The sequence below is a fragment of the Nycticebus coucang genome, chromosome 21 (assembly GCF_027406575.1).
Source record: "Nycticebus coucang isolate mNycCou1 chromosome 21, mNycCou1.pri, whole genome shotgun sequence".
NCBI classification, from domain to species: Eukaryota; Metazoa; Chordata; class Mammalia; order Primates; family Lorisidae; genus Nycticebus; species Nycticebus coucang.
The window spans coordinates 54,589,892-54,606,670 of NC_069800.1; the positions used below are offsets into that span (position 1 = coordinate 54,589,892).

The 16,779-nt window shown below is 48.8% G+C and overlaps 1 non-coding gene across 1 annotated transcript; it reads left to right on the plus strand.

Annotated features, from left to right (window-relative positions):
- The first annotated feature begins 478 nt into the window (after positions 1-478).
- Positions 479-606, plus strand: LOC128574393 (small nucleolar RNA SNORA76). Its single transcript, XR_008376761.1, has one exon. It is a non-coding gene; the product is annotated as a small nucleolar RNA SNORA76 (small nucleolar RNA).
- The last annotated feature ends 16,173 nt before the right edge of the window (positions 607-16,779 follow it).

Below are 16,779 nucleotides of genomic sequence, written 5' to 3' on the forward strand. Positions count from 1 at the left end.
CATCCCTGTATCTCTCTCCCTCCAGCTTCCCCAGCTCAGTCCCTGGTGCCCTGTTCACTGAACGATGCAGGGAGTCAGGGTAGGAGCAGCCCAGGCAGAGGCAGCAGCCAGTGCAAAGGCCCTGGGGCAGGATACATCTTTCTGTAGTAGAGGCCAGAAAGGAGGCCAGGGCACAATCAGCCAAAGTGACCCAAAAAGGAAGGAGCCCAGTTCCTGCAGATGAGCCTTCACCCCAACCCTACTCCCTCTAGCTGACCACCTGCTAGGACTCCCCCTTGGGTGGACAAGCTCAAAGCCAGAGACAAAGGAGGCCTGGGTATGGGTCAATTGGAGTTCCAGGTGACAGAGTGGAGTGGGGGTGAGGAGAGTGGACATGGAGGACATAGGGAAGACGTGTGGCACAGGTCTGTGGCCAAGGCGAGGGCTTTGACACTTAGCCTGAGTTAGGTGGGTGCCATGGGGGACAATGAGCAGACAGGTGTCCAGATTCAACTGACATTAAAAGTGTCCTCTTGGGTCAGGCTGCAGCGCCAGAGCACAGGCTTGCGTATAACTGGGGCCGCCTGCCCTCACCACGGGCTGCCCTTTTAACCGCGAGCGACACAGCAAAAAAAAAAAAAGAAAGAAAGAAAAGAAAAGTGTCCTCTCACTGCACTGGGACAGGGAACTGAAGCCGCCCCATGGTGAAGGTGTCTGCCGTGATTCAGGGAGAGGGGCCAGTGGCTCTGCCTGGGTGTGGGCAGGGCAGGTGTGTGGAGGTGGCCGTGCCTTGGGGTCAGACCAGAAAAGCCACACTGAGGGATTCCAGTGGCTCTCAGGTTTGCCTTGAACAACAGCAGGTGACAGCTCTGTCCCTGTGAGGAAATGCCTGGACACCTGAGCAAATGGGATTTCAGACATTGCCAGAGAAGAGAGTGAGAGCTGGACCATGACCAAGAGCCTCTCTCACCCTGGGACACCCCACAAAACTCCATTTCAGGCCTCAGATGATATAGACACCAGGGGTGAGGGCGGTGCCCAAGGGTGGCCCCGCCCCAGGCAGCACCATTCTGGGTCCATTAGGAGGAAATTCGTGGGGGGTGGGCAAGAGCAGCTTCCTGCTGAGAAATCAATGGCTCATTAGAGTTCACTTTTGCATCCCAACCCTGCTCTGAATCTATTAAAATTGGCCGAAGCACAGCAAGACTCCACCCACCTATGGAGGGACCTCAGGTGGGACCCTGGCTTGTCCCTGTAGGGCCACCTCAGTCAGGGGCACCAGACCAGTCCCAGAGCCCTGGCCCTGCCAAGGCATGGACAGGCAGGTGCTGCCTTCCTGAACTCCTTTCTCCATCACTCACCCGCTATGTGACCCTGGGAGTGGTCTCCCTTGCTGGTGCTCAAGCCTCTTCATGTGTACCATGAGGCTGTGCCATAAAGCGTCAGAGCTCTCCTCACAGACCCGAGACTGCACTCCAGCTGGCAGCAGAGACAGGAAAGGATGAAAGGTAATTAGGGGATCAGGAACCTCTGGGAGGAGCAGGGAGGCAGGTGTGGAGGCTGCACAGGCAATAGTGACAAAGCATCCCTGGGGACCCTGGGGACCCAACGCTGCTGTCATGGGCACAGACACTGCAGCTTGCACCCTGATACCAGCCCTGGGGTCCCAGTGGCAACCCCTCCACACTCTCAGTGCATGTAGTATACGACCCCCTCCTCTGCACAGGGCTGTCAGGGACCTGGGCCTGCCAGTAACAGCCATGTGTCCCAATCACAGCTGATGAGCATTACCTCTGTGGCTTTGCCAGACCCACAGGGGGAAGAGCCCAGTTCCTGCTGAGACTGCTGAGTTGGTGGATGTCAGACTGGCTGCTGGAGACCCACCTTGCCACACCCAAAGAGCCTATTGAAGAGCACTGACATGAGGGGAGCAGGGCTGAGAGGTGGAGAGACAGCACCACAATGAGCCCCTGGATAGAGCTGTGCCTGAAGCCACTCGTCAATGTGTAAAAACAAACAAGGTGACTTTTGTTTTTTGGTTCTTGGGAGTTTTTTTAAGTTTTGATGTGGGTTTTGACACTGACAAATGAAAGGCCAAGGAATCGTGCCTATCCCGATGTCCTTTCCCATCTCTGCTACTTCAGGGCAGGCACTCTCTGCCATCTCCAACTCTGACAGCCAGGGCAGCAGTTACAAATGCAGATGACTGAAGAGGTTGGCAGTGACCCAATTGGGTGAACGGGCTGGTCAAACAGCGGGAGAGTATGTACCCCAGGTGTGTGGCGGCCACTCCTCAGCTCTGCCAAGTTGTTTCGTGAGGGAGACCCTGTGTAGCTTTTCTAATTTTAAAGCCAGTTTTGTTTTATGTAAAATAACCTGTTGGGTTTTTCAAAAATACCAGCAAAAACTATAATTTTAGAAAATACCATGTAAAGGCAAACAGATTGGAAAAGAAGAAATAAAACTGTCCTTATGTGCATACAACATGATTGTCTATATTGATAATCCCAAGGAATCTAATGAAAACAAAAACAAAACCTTCTAGAACTAACAGTGAGATTAACAAGGCCAACACACAAAAATCAATCATATGTCTGTATAATAGTAATGTACAATTAGAAAATAAAATTTAATACCACTTACAAAACTCCCCCAATGAAATACTTAAATATATATTAATATATAACAAACACGTGCAGGATTTGAATGCTTTAAACTATAAAATATTGATGAAATAGATAAAAAAGCCAGGTGCACTGGCTTAAATCTATAATCCTAGCATTTTGGGAGACTTAGAGGTGTGAATCATGATCATGCCACTGCCTGGGCAACATCAACTTCTTGCCTCAACTCCAAGATTGGAGTCCTGTCCCCCACCCTCGGCGGGGAGGGGCAGGGCTGGAACTGGAATGTGGCTGCAGACACACCTGGGGGTGGGAGGCAGGTGCAGGGGGCAGATGGTGGGCAGTGAATCTGCCCTGAGTGGCCAGGGCCTCGCAGTGGGAGGTCCAGGACATGGGATGACCTGTGTCTGAGCATCCTTAAAACCACGACGGTCCCTCAGGGAAGTGTTGGGAAGGTGAAGTGGGCACTGAAAACAGAGAGCTCAGTGCAGGTGGGACACAGCTTGGCCATCAGCAGGGAGGCCACTGGGGGGCCAGAACAGGAGGGGGCTGGAGGAGCTGAGGCCAGAGCTAGGACAGGGCCAGCTCCTGTGGGGCCTCCAGGCCTTTGGAAGTAACAGGGAGTAAACTATAGTCATCACCCATAACAAAGGTGGAAAAGTGCGGTGCCAGCTGGTGGGGGCATCCTCTCTCAGGAAAAAAGAAAAAAGAAAGAAATCAATGAAAACCTAAATAAACGGAAATACATACTATGTTCATGGATTGGAAGACTAAACTAGTAAACAGATCAATTTCTCCCTAAGATCTACACAGATTTAACACAATATTAACAAGAATGCGGTTGGGATTTTACATACATATGGATAAGCTAATCCTAGAAAGAACAGGCAAAGACAAAGGAATTAGAACAGCTGAAATGGTTTTGAAAAAGAACAATAAGATCAGAAGAATTACTACCTCATTTTAAGACTAACGGTAAAGCTATAGTAATAAAGGCAGTGTGGTATTCATGAAGGAATTCACACATTGATCAATTAAATACATCAAAGAAGCCAGAAACAGACCTACACAAATATAGCCAATTGGTTAACAAAGATATAAAAAAAGTAAACCAATGGAATGAATAGACACTCAACGCATAGTGTTGGAACAATCGGTCATCTAGGCACCAAAAAAAAAAAAAATGGACCTCAACCTAAATCACCTTATGCAAAATTTAACTCAAAATGTATCATTTTGCGATCTAAGTGTAAAACCCAAAACTATAAAACTCCCTCACCTCCAGCGGAATGGTGGCTTGAAATAAGAAATTCAAATTGGGGAGGGCATGGTATATTTCCTGCTCACCATAGGGTGAGGACCATGAGCCCAGTCTGACTTATGCTCATAGTTGTAAAACTGGGATGTTCCTTCACTAACAGAACCTGTTTCCTCCAATGTCTTCAGCAGCCAGCACAGCCCCTGCCCAGAGGTGAACTGATACTTTGGGGCCTAGGGAAGGTGAGAGTTCTGAAGACTCCATCCTCCCCCACCCCTGAGGCTGAGAGCTGGAGCAACCTCATACCACAACCAACTCCCACACCCTTCACCCTCCACCAGCCTAGGGCCCAGCAGCTGCTGGGTAATTCCTCAGCCCCTGGCATGTGTCTGCCCAGACACCATAATCCCCAGACCTCCAGGGACTCCACTATCAGTTGTGTCTGATCAGAGAAAGAGGGAGGAGGAGGGGCAGGATGAGAAAGGAGAAGACAGGGAATGGAAAATACCTGGAGGCCCCGGGAAATCCACCCCTCCAGCAGCTGTCAGGGCCCTGATGCACCGTGACAGGCCTCCCAGGCTCAGCGTCTGCTATCGACTCCACAGAAATTGATGGAGGGCCCACTGCAGGGACCACAGCTGGGCGTCCCAGACTCAGATCCAGCCCACAAGGGCCAGGGCATGTTCTGCACTTCCAATAACTCTAAGTCAGGACAGACACGGTCCTGCCTCATGGGCGCCCACTGTGTCCTGCCCTCTGGCCTGCCCTCATTTGCCTGCAGAGCCTGGCACCCACCTGCTGTGACTGAAGAGGCTCTTGCCAGAACCAGTTGAGGCCCTGTCCACCCACCAGCCAGGACATCCAGGAAGTCAGTTCCCCAGTAGCCCTGCCAATCAAATCCCTAGTCCTAAAAGCCCCTTTCTGGGAACCAGTCCCCTGCCGGGAAGCTTCAGCTGACAAGGTATTGATTAGCCCATTGGTCGATCAGGGCTGTGAACTGCCCGGACTTCCTGCAAGACCTAGGTGACCCCGGCTCCCGGAGCCTGTCCTCCCCAGGCCAGATACAGGAAGAAGACAACCAAGGCAAACAGGATCCAGGCTCTGCTCTGACACCATCTTGGCCCCACCAGCTAGCACCCTCGCTTTTCCACTTTTATTATAGGTGACAACTATAGTTTACTCCCTGTGACTTTCAAAGGCCTGGAGGCCCCACAGAAGCTGGCCCCATTCTGGCCCTGGCCTCGGCTCCTCCAGCCCACTGCCTCTCGGGACCCCCAGAGGCCTCCCTGCTGATGGCCAACCTGTGTGCCACCTGCACTAGCTCTCTGCTCTCAGCACTCACTTCATCTTCCCAATGACTCCCAGGGGGCACCACTGCAGTTTTAAGGATGCTCAGGTGCAGGCCATCCAGTGTCCTGGACCTCCCACTGTTGAGGCCCTGGCCACTCAGGGCAAACTCACTGTCCACCACCTGCCCCTCCACCTGCTCCCTTTACCTGCCTCCCACTCCGAGGTGTATCTGTAGCCACAGTTCAGTGCCAGGCTCACCCCTGGGGATGCTCCTAGGACTCCAACCCTGGCCCGTGATTGGCAGGTGGTGGTCCACATTTGACCAGTGGGTATAAGGTTGTATTCTGGGAGACATTAGGGGATCAGGTTGGGGCTTCATAGGAGAAAACAAACCAAACAGGAGGCCTGCATACACGCACTTTCTGCCCTACTCCAGCCCCTTCCTTCCTGCTCGGGTCCTGTGTCCCAGCTCTGTGGCTTCTGCCCAAGTCGGGCCCATCATCCCTGATCGTGAGGGGTCTCTTCTGGGCTTGCTGCCCCCTCAACCCCACAGTTTGTCTCCACAGGTGGCCCCAGGGAGACTTAGCACATCCTCAGGTCCCATCCTTCCTCCACAGGACAGCTAGGCTCCCATCTTGCTCATGGTGAAAGCCAGACCCTCACCTGGACCTTCCTCTACCCACCTGCTATCCAACATGAGTCTCCCACGGTTCCCCCACCCACGCTGTGCCCCTGCTGCAGCCCCTGTCCCCAGCCCACCCTGCCCCAGCCTCATACCTGCCCTGCCCCCTTCTCCAGGTCTCTGCACAGGCCCCTTCCCCAGAGGTCCCCTGGGACTTTTCTGTTATTCTCAGTCCCCTCCCTGCCACATGTTTGATCTTCCTAAGATTTATCACAATATGATTTTATATTTTGTGTTTAACCACTCATTTCTTCAATGTCTGTCTTGGCTCTTGACATATAAACTCCAGGAGGGGGGGAATTCATGCCATGTTTTTTTCACCGCTGTGTTCACACAGGGCCCAGGCAGCCACTGGCACTCAGTGGGAGCTCGGTGGACAGTGCCAAGTACAGGATGGAGGGAAAAGGCCCAGAGAGGGAGGGAGGCAGGAGCCTGAGGGGCAGCCTTGGGGGGGTGGAACCCTTTTGTGAGCTTCACATCCTGTGTGTTCATTCACTCACCATCCATTCCTTCATTAGTTTACCCAAACACAGCTTTCCTGAACACCTGTCATGTGCCAGCAACGATTGTAAGTCCTAGGAGTAAAGCAATGGGCAAAACAGACAAAAATGGCAGCATTGGCTGGGCATGGTGGCTCACACCTGTAATCTCAGCATTTTGGGAAACTGAGGCAGGGATCTCACTAGAGCCCAGGAGATCAGGGCTGCAGTGAACTATGATCATGCCACTGCACTCAACCTGAGAGACAGAGCAAACACCTGTCTCTAAAAGCAAATACAGAAATAAAGAAAATAAATCCCAGGATTCAGGGACTTTACATTTCGTGTAAGTTGCCAGAGTACGATCAAGAAGGAAAATGCCTTATTTGTTTGATGGTGACAGGAGCCAGGAATAGAATAGAGTGAGGGTGGGAGGAGGTGGCGTGGCCAGGTTGAGACTTGAGTTGAGGAAGGCCTCTCTCAGGATTAACATGAATCAGGGCCCAAAGGGGGCTGTTGAATCCTCCCAGCAACCATATGAGGGGGCACCATTATCATCCTTATTTTCCACACCAAGCTCAGAGAGGTTCAGTAACTTGCCTGAGGACACACAGCTCCTATGAGGATAACCAGGGTTCCCATCCCTGCAGTTGGGCCCTTGACGCTTTGTAACTCTACTCCCCATCTCACCAGGGCTCTGGGTCACTCTGGTCTGGGGGTGTCCTGGACTGTGTTTTCCACCACAGCTGTGAGGGCCTGTGACAGCAGCACAGGAGGAATCCCCAGCCGCCTCTTGGGTTTTCTCTCCTCCACCCTCCTGACTTTCTAACGAGCAGGGAGAAAAGACATTGTCTAACACAGCTAGAATTCATTTCAATATTAATTCTGAAACCCCATTTTCAGTGGATAATTAAATTACTTTTTAATTACAAACAGAATATCTGCGCATTCCCTCTGAGTGAGCACAGACGGGCGGATGTGGGGGAGAGAAATCGACACGGCTCCTGAGGAAGGGAACATCTGGGTCTGCGTTCCCCCTCGGTCCCCAGGAGGTCAGACTCCATACGCCCCCCCAGTTCCGAGACTCAGTGAGGAGAGGCCAGAAAGCAGAAGCCTGGATCCCTGTCCCTCAGGAGCTTCAGTTTTCTCATCTGCTAAATAGGATCAAGGGCAAGGCACCTGCCGACTCGCTTCAGCTACACCCCTTCCTCAAACACCCAGGCTTGCTGGTGGGCAGGACCTTCCCTCCATATTCAGAGACTGCTCACGTCCTCCTCACCTCCAGGTCACCATCTCGGGCCTGCCCTGACCACTCTGCCTAAAACTCCTGGCCTTCCCCACCTCCTGACCTTTCCTTCCTTTGCACGACCTTGCACCTTTGGCTTCCTTTTCTCCACAGCACCCAGCATCGCCTGACACGCTCAGAACTTCTGCATGGTCTTTCTTACCTTCCACTCCCCACTGGAACATCAGCTCCAAGAGGGCAGGGATTTTTCATCCGTTGTACTGACTGTTCCATCCCTTACTCCAAGAACACTGAGTGCCTGGCACAAAGTAGAAGGTAAATATTTACTGAAGCAAAGAGTTTGTTAGAGACCAGACAGGGGAGCTGGGGGAGGTGGGCAGGGGTAAGCAGAGAGAAAGTGGGAGCGAGTTCATACTAAGGGGATACAAGAGGACCCTGGTGGGAGAATAACGGATTCAAAACCCAGGGTCTAGAGAAGGGATACCACAGGTATGGCCTTGACTTCCCCCACCTCCATGCTTAACTGTCTGAGTTAGCTCAGGAGCCTCGTCCTCTTCCTCTGAGATTCTTTCTTCTCCACGGTTTATTCCAGTTTGGGGACTTTCTACCACATCTTTATGTTCCCGGAATGACTCCTTCAATTCCTTAAGCTCCGATATATCCTTTCTAATTTCATCACGTCTTTCATTCATTTCTTGGGTCAATTTTTGGATTTCATTTTGGTTGTTATCCATTTTCCCTTCAAGTCCCTTCATTGGTTTTGCCATCCATCCTCTAAATTCCCTTTCTGTCACTTCCATACTTTCTTTACAGGTGGGATCCTCTGTGCTAGCTGCCCATGACCCCTTGGGGTGGGGGCCGCGTGCTCTGTTCTGGTTTTTCACGTGTGTTTTCTCCTTGTTCACTTTTTCCCCTTCTTTCTCCTCTCTCTTCCTCCTTTTCCGTAATTTTCCTTGTCTCTGTGCTTGGGTGTTGAGAGGGGCCTCCTAGGCTCCAGGAGTCCCTCACTGTCTCACTGTGCCCTTGTGACAATGTTTCTTGGGCAGGACAATCCAGTAATCCCCCCCCCCCCAATCTTCCTGAGCTTGGCTGGTGAGACGGTGTCTCTAGTCCGCCGTCTGGGAGCTGATCATGGACTTCCCTCCCCATGCCTGGATCTTATGCCACTTGACAGCAGGTCTTTAGAAATTAATTCAATGTTTTATTCATCTTTAAATTCTTTAAAGCTGCAAATCAAACCGTCACTGGGGCTTTGTCAACCACGTTCCAGCTCTTGTGTCACCAATAACGGTGCTCTTTTGCATACCAAGTTGACCTTTCTCTGTCCCAGGAAAGTGAATTTCTCCTGGTGTTCATTGCTCTAATTGCATCCACAGTGAGGCAGAGCAAACATCTTCTGATTTGCATTATGCAAAACCTTAATCTCCCCAAGTGTCCTAAAGCACTGGGAATGATTCACAGCCTCTTGATGCCAGGAAATGCTCTGCTCTATCTGCCAGTCCATAGAAATTAGATTTATTGGGGGGAGGGGAGGGAGGGAAGGAAAAGATAAAGCAGCTTGATACTACTATGTATAAAATATTGGGTAACAATGACCCTCCCAAATGTAGACATCCCATCCATTTGCTTCTTTTTTTTTTTTTTTTTTTTGTAGAGACAGAGTCTCACTTTATGGCCCTCGGTAGAGTGCCGTGGCCTCACACAGCTTACAGCAACCTCCAACTCCTGGGCTTAGGCGATTCTTTTGCCTCAGCCTCCCGAGTAGCTGGGACCACAGGCGCCCGCCACAAGGCCCGGCTATTTTTTTGTTGCAGTTCAGCCGGGGCCGGGTTTGAACCCGCCACCCTCGGTATATGGGGCCGGTGCCTTACCAACTGAGCCACAGGTACCACCCCCACATTTGCTTCTTCTTTTTTTTTTTTTTTTGTAGAGACAGAGTCTCACTTTACCACTCTCGGTAGAGTACCATGACATCACAAGACTCACAGCAACCTCCAGCTCTTGGGCTTCCGTGATTCTCCTGCCTCAGCCTCCCGAGCAGCTGGGACTACAGGCACCCGCCACAACGCCTGGCTATTTTCTTTTGTTGTTGCAGTTCGGCCGGGGCTGGGTTTGAACCCACCACCCTCAATATATGGAGCCGGTGCCCCACTCACTGAGCCACAGGCTCACCCCCATCCATTTGCTTCTTAAAGAAAAATAAAAGAGGCTGATGATCACATTTATATCACTGGATTTATACCCTTTGTGCAATTACCAAAATGAAGAGGATAGTGGACTTCTGTCTTGAGCAAACTCTTGTGCTGGTGAGACTGATCCTTCTTTGGTTTTTTTTTTTTGTTTGTTTGTTTGTTTGTTTGGGGTTTTTTTTTTTTTTGAGACACAGCCTCAAGCTGGAGCCCTGGGTAGAGTGCCATGGCATCACAGTTCACAGCAACCTCCAACTCCTGGGCTCAAGTGATTCTCCTGCCTCCGCCTCCCAAGTAGCTGGGACTACAGGCGCCCGCCACAATGCCTGGCTATTTTTTGGTTGTAGCCGTCATTGTTGTTTCGCAGGCCCAGGCTGGATTTGAACCTGCCAGCTCAGGTGTATGTGGTGGCCACTTGAGCCACCGGTGCTGAGCTGAGCCTGATCCTTCTTGAACTGGGAGTAAACTGGCCTAAAGCAAGAGCCCTAGAAGGCAAGGTCAGTGAGCAGAGTGCTGTCAAATACATTAATAGTAGAGTATAAATGTTTAAACACAACAATTAAATAAGTGAGGTGAATGCTATGTTAACCAGTTTGATGTAAATATTCCAAATTGTATATAAAATCAGCACATGGTACCCCATAAATTCAGTAATATACACAGTTATGATCTAATAAAAAAAAAAGAAAGAAAGAAAGAAAGCAGAGTGCTTAGGGTTGTAGCAAGAACACAGGAAGAAACAGCCTTGAAGCCTGGCTGTGCACATTTATTGCTTTATGATATTGGGCAGATGACTTAACCCTTCTGGGTGTCAGTTTCCTCACTTGTCATTAGGGATATTTTTTTAAATCCAACCTACCAAACCAGGTGGTTGAGGGTTAAATATAGTCCTGGGTGGAATTTTGTTGGGCACTTACTGTATGTGCCAGGCCCTTCTCTGTGCTCTGGGAAAATGATGGAGACTGTGATGGCCTGTGACCTCAGGTACCTTGAGAGAACAGGCCAGGGAAGGAAGCCATCGTCCAGTAAGCTCAGACTGGCCATGGGCATGCTGGGATTTGAAATTGGATACTGAGGCTGAATACAGCCAAATATGTTCATTAACAAATGTATTATTATTGTTGTTGTTATTATTACCATTTTACAGATGTGGAAACTGAGTCCTACCATGAAAACCGCAATCAGGAAGACAATCCTATTCGATATGCATCTTGTCTTCCATCTCTAAACGCCTTTGCTTGGAGATGACTAGGAAGGAAATGCCTTTCTCCTCTTGCCAGGTCTTAGGCTTTTGTCTCTTGCCTGAAAACCAACCCTCCTCCCAGCTACTTAGTGGTAATGGGGCAGAAAGTCTGCAAACCACATTTTGGCTTTCCAAGCAGCTCCCTGTTCGGCTTTGCCAATAGGGGGCGCTAGACAAAGACACTAGGCTAGAAGAAGAGGAAGGGGCTTGCTCTTTCCTGTCTGTTTCCTACCCTGTTCCTTCTTCCTGTTTGATTTTTGTTTCCCTGTCAATGTCACTGTAGTGTCTACCCTCAGACATACCAGCACCATGTCCCAGCCAGTGCTAGGTCATTTTCAGCCCTACCATTTCATTCTGCACCAGTTCCCACCTCTGTGATATCGTAGTGCAGGGGTCTGCAAATTTCTTGCTAAAGAGACACATAGTAAATAGTTTAGTCTTGCAAGCTATGAGTGATAGAGTCAAATTGAGGGACCCACCCAAATAGAGCAGACCTGCCCAAATAGAGTGTCCCACCCAGGAAAAAGGGAATGTGTCAACCCCTGCCCTCTAACCCTTTAAATTTCCACCTTAACCCTGTGCTGACTTCTTTCTCCAGCTCAGCTCACCCACACCTGGGTGGAATAAAGGCTGATGTTGCCCACACAGAACCTGGACTCCATTTCCTTTTGTTCATGTTTCAGAATACTCTTTTATTTTCTGTCTTTGACCTCTCAATGAGATCTCTGTTGCAACTACTCACCTCCACCCTATAGTATGATTGTGGTCATAAACAATGTATAGACAAATGGGCATTGCTATATACCAATAAAACTTTATTTACAAAACCATCACCCACCTGTGGACAATGGTTTTTCAACCCCTGCCTTAGTGTTCTGTCTTGGAATTTCAATTCTTCAATAGTTAGCATTTATGCACACACAGATACATATTTTTGTTGTTAAAATAACTGGTACAGTTTCTGTCTCCTGACTGAATCTTTACTTGTACAAAAATTGGAACCGTGCTTATGGTTCACTATGGTCTTGCTAAATAAGGCATTTAATGTCCTTGCTACATTTTGCTGCTCTGGTCCAAAAAGCAAAGTATCATCCATGTAGTGGACCCGTGCGATGTTTGGTACAATGAAGACTTAATCAAGAATCTTCGAAAACTATACTATGGACAAAAGCAGAGGAGCTAGCATATCCCTGAGGCAAGAGTCTGAATGTGTAATATTGGCCTTGACAGGTAAAAGCAAACTGCTTCTTATACTCCTTAAAAATTCATCTAGAAAAAAATAAAACACTCACAGGTCAATAGCTACATCTGAGGTATCAAAGGGATTGTTGGTTTGCTTAAACAAAGGTATCGTGTCTAGAATAGGTGCTGCAATTGACCCCACCACCCGATTAAGTTTATAGGAATCCAGAGGCATTCTCCAAGAACCAAAATGTTGGGCAAGTTAACAATGGGGGTGTAATTGGATTAATCACATCTACATCTCTCTGTCTTTGAAGATGGCACTAATCACTGCCATTCACACATAAATACTTTCTTGATTAGGAGGAAAATGCAGGGGTTCCATTTGGGTCTGACTACTGTAATTGATTCTACTGTGCGTGTCCTTCTCATTGACAAAAAAGTGGGGAATCCATGGAGTGTATACGCAGGCCTTCCAGGTCTACTGTGGTATGAACTTGGGTCAAAATTTATTACCTCAATTCTGTAAAGAAATCAGGAAAGAGGTTACGACTGTCCATTAAAGTGGTTTCTGGCCATCAGATCTGGAGTTTTTCTATCATATATATCAAATCATATTTTGGTGCCCTGCCCATCTACTTCATGTCTAAAGATACCACGATGAATAGGACCTTGCAAAAGATTCCCTGAGGGTCAGAACATTCCAATTACCACTTCTTCTGGAAAGTATGGTGAATATGCCCATCTTGTATTTAGAGGATGAATGCTATCACGTGTCATCATCCTCAGTGACATCTTGGCATCTCCACCATCCTATCTGGCCTAGTCAGAACTGCCATCACATTCAGTGATGAAGGTGCTCCCTCACTAATGTACTTCTCAATGCCACAGGGGACCCCGCCCTTTGGGGGAAAGTACTGAGTGAGAGGAATTGCGCATGTCATTCCTGATAACGTCACTCCAACTTTCTCCCAAAGCCTCTTGGGTTTCTCCCTTTACACTGATGCAAGGAACTTGCTATTACCCTGGCCTCATTAAATGAGGGCCACCATAGAGACCAAGTAAACAGAGCCACCTCCAGCTTCATGAGCTAACCATTAAATTCAGAAGCCCTGGTATGTGCACCCATATCAAAAAGTCACCTTGATACAATGTTAAATGTCATCCTCTAACACTGTTATGCTCTATCCCTACACGTAATGTCCAGGTTTCTACCAATGTAAATGAGCCAAATCTTGTGATTGTTTGGGCGTGTATGCTACTTCTTTCTAGGCTTGATTTTGTGCTTGTAACCCTGGAAATGCTGGCATCCGACCCTAGTTTAGTAGTGATGAGAGTGGAGACCAGGTAGCTTCGCGCAAGGAAACTTTGTAATAGTCTTGTAAGGAGCCATGGGAGGGAGCCCACTTCTACTTGGTGCCTGCTCCTTTGCTTAGTTTATGGCAGTGGTTCTCAACTTTCCTAATGCTGCGACCCTTTAATACAGTTCCTCAAGTTGTGGTGACCCCCAACCATAAAGTTTTTTTGTTTTTTTTTTTTTTGTAGAAACAGAGTCTCACTTTACCGCCTTCAGTAGAGTGCCATGATGTCACAGGACTCGCAGCAACCTCCAGCTCCTGGGCTTTCGCGATTCTCCTGCTTCAGCCTCCCAAGTAGCTGGGACTACAGGCGCCCGCCACAACGCCCGGCTATTTTTTGGTTGCAGTTCAGCCGGGGCTGGGTTTGAACCTGCCACCCTTGGTATATGGGGCCAGCGCCCTACTCACTGAGCCACAGGCGTCACCCCTAAAGTTATTTTCATTGCTACTTCATAACTGTAATTTTGCTGTTGTTATGAATCGTAATGTGACTATCTGATATGCAGGATGTATTTTCATTGTTACGAAGGGGTTTCGACCCACAGGTTGAGAACCGCTGGTATATGTGATCCCCAATGCTCACTACCAGGGCAGGCACTAAGCAGGGTCATAACGAATATTTTTTGGATGAATACATAAAAACATGTGAAGGATAAAAGCCAAGCATGTGAAATTCTATTTTAGTTCTTAATTTACAATAAAGTAACTGTCAGAATTTAGCCTTTTACCCAGTTAAACCTCGTTAAAACAGAATCCCCAATTGTCCAGCTCCTCAAAAGCTGTACCTCTGGATCAAGAGGAAACACCTGGAGGGCAAGGAGGGGTCTGATGCTTCTCAATCCTCCATGTCTGGGAACACGGTCCCTTGTACCTAATAGATGCTCAGAATGTTGGGTGAATGAATGCAAGTGGGGGATTGCCTCTAGAGGGCTCTTCCAGAACCATCCATCTCAGCTGGACATTGGTCATACCTCACCCTCTTTCTCTGAGCTGGACTCAAAGAAATAAACTGATCTTTCCTTCCCACCAGCAAATTCTCTCGCATGTGGAAACTGACGTAGTTCTACTACTCAGGCAGGCCATGAGTGTGATGCGTCCTCTCTGTCAGATCCCTCAGGCCTCTCCGTGGAGGTAGCGCCTTCCAGAAATCCCTGTGCCTCGGGGGACGTGTAGATAACTGGCTGAGGGCTAAGCATGGGTGATATGATGGACATCATTGGTGTAACCCAACAGCCACTCCCAGCCTTCGTTCCCAACTCAACCCCATTGTGCTCCAGGGACCAGGGAGCCACGACTTTCAGACTACAGGCTCTTCTTCAGCCCCAGGACATGAATCTTGGTGACGTCAAGCCAGCAGTTCTCAACCTCATCACACCCATGACCTCTCCAGAGAAGAAATGTGCTTAACGCCCTCTCGACTGCCCTGAAATGAAAGTCATAAATAATTAACCTGTAACATCACACACCTACTTGAAAACTCATTACGATGCCCTAAGTGGATTCTAAAAGGAAATAAAAGGACAATAATTTGTAATGAAATAATTTATAATAAAATAAATCATATTTCAATATGCAAATGAACAGGCACAAATACCGGAGGATAATGAATGGTTAGAGGGGAGGATGAGCTGGACGTGAGAGGAGGAGATTCAGACTTGCCCCTCAACCAAAGGGCAGAAAAATGTTAAGAGATGCTTGAATATGAGTATTATATTCGTTATACAGAAATATTTTGTTTCGATATAAAGTTGATGTAGGTTCTAGGCTGAGATGATTAAATAGCTCTTCACGTGAGAAATACCAGAGGGGCATTGAAATTTGACTGGGAAACTGGACAGACTGTGGGTGGACTATCATGTAGCTTGGAAGACATCCAGAAGTCCTGACCCCACCCAGGTAAACACCAGCAGTGTCCCTGGTCACTGAGACAAGCCAGCCACCCCCCTTCCAACTTGACCTCGGGGTGGCACCTCTCCAGTGGAAAACCGCTGGCCGATCATGTGATTCCGTGTCCTCTGCCAGCCACAGGTGTAGGAAGGAGCTGGGGATGCAATTTTGGTTGAGGCGATGAGACACAAAATCTGCTGGTGGTGGCGGTGGGGTTCTGGGAGAGGTTTCAGGCTCTTATAAAGAGGCAATGGGAAGGGCAGCACCTCTGGCTCCAAGGAGTAGGGCGCCGGCCCCATATGCCAGAGGTGGCGGGTTCAAACCCAGCCCCAGCCAAAAACTGCAAAAAAAAAAGGAAGAGGCAATGGGAAGAGACACATCAGTTCTTCTCTTCCTGCAGGAGGCGGGGATGCCTAGCATGTGGACTAGTCCTTTGAGCTTCGGGGTGAAAACCAGACTGATGGGGAAGGTAGCAAGGCAGGAAGTTTGAAAGAAGCTGGGTCCCTGCTGAGTCCTGGCCACTGAGCTAGAACTAGAACCAGCGGGAACATCACTGGATTCTCTGGCTTACTAAGTCACAGATTGTCTATAAAATGCTACTTATTTGTAGTTTTCTGTTTCTTGGAGCCAAAAATAGCCCACCTGTGATAGATAGAGCCGTTTTGCTCCCTACCATAATGCTTTCCATTCGGTGAACAAAGACTTTGTAATTTACGAAGCACCAGAATGACCATCATCTCATCTGGACCCTGCGCCCTCTAAGGGGTAGACTATGATCCCCATTTACAGATGGGAGCATTGGGGTCAAGGACGAGGGGTAGCAGAGCAGGGACTTGGCCCTGGTCCCCCTGACTCCCAGGGCAGTGCTTTTCCTCCCCCCACTGCCCCCAGGAGGCAATTCTCAAACCTGCTGCCTCTTCAGGACCTCCAGCTCCCTAAATATCCACACCCTCTGCATCACCATCATTTTACACTCTTGTTATTAGGGTGACGTCCCTGGATTAAAAACTGTGTCTCTAGCTATGTCTGAATAAAATACGCACATCTCCTCTTGAAAGAACTAATACATATTCATTAGCACAAATGAATTCTTCATTAGTTCTCACATGTGGCAGGGATAGAAAAGAATGGGACATGGAACAGGTGAGTTTGAGCTGAATCGCTAATGGGTGCCAGGGTGAGGATCATCCATTCATTCACTCCCTGAGTATTTACGAGGAGCATCGTATGTGCTGGACACTGGGCTATGTCCTTAGAGCCACAGCGTTCAACTAGCTACAGCTCCTGCCCTCAAGCGGCTGACCTTCCAGGGAGAGGACTTAGCCAAAATCACAAGTGAAACCATCAGAGCTTTGATAAACT